Source organism: Colobus angolensis, unplaced genomic scaffold (genome assembly GCF_000951035.1).
Source record: "Colobus angolensis palliatus isolate OR3802 unplaced genomic scaffold, Cang.pa_1.0 Scaffold535, whole genome shotgun sequence".
Taxonomy (NCBI): domain Eukaryota; kingdom Metazoa; phylum Chordata; class Mammalia; order Primates; family Cercopithecidae; genus Colobus; species Colobus angolensis.
This window is the reverse complement of record NW_012118877.1, coordinates 1,487,695-1,488,165: the sequence shown is the minus strand read 5'-3', so window position 1 is coordinate 1,488,165 and position 471 is coordinate 1,487,695.

Genomic DNA, 471 nt, shown 5'->3' with positions numbered 1-471 from the left:
AAAAAGTTTATCCACCATGATCAAGTGGGCTTCATCCCTGGGATGCAAGGCTGGTTCAACATACGCAAATCAATAAACGTAATCCAGCATATAAATAGAACCGAAGACAAAAACCACATGATTATCTCAATAGATGCAGAAAAGAGCTTTGACAAAATTCAACAGCCCGTCATACTAAAAACTCTCAATAAATTCAGTATTGATGGAATGCATCTCAAAATAATAAGAGCTATTTATGACAAACCCACAGCCAATATCATACTGAATGGGGAAAACCTGGAAGCATCCCCTTTGAAAACTGGCACAAGACAGGGATGTCATCTCTCCCCACTCCTATTCAACATAGTGTTGGAAGTTCTGGCTAGGGCAATCAGGCAAGAGAAAGAAATCAAGGGTATTCAATTAGGAAAAGAAGAAATCAAATTGTCCCTGTTTGCAGATGACATGATTGTATATTTAGAAAACCCCATC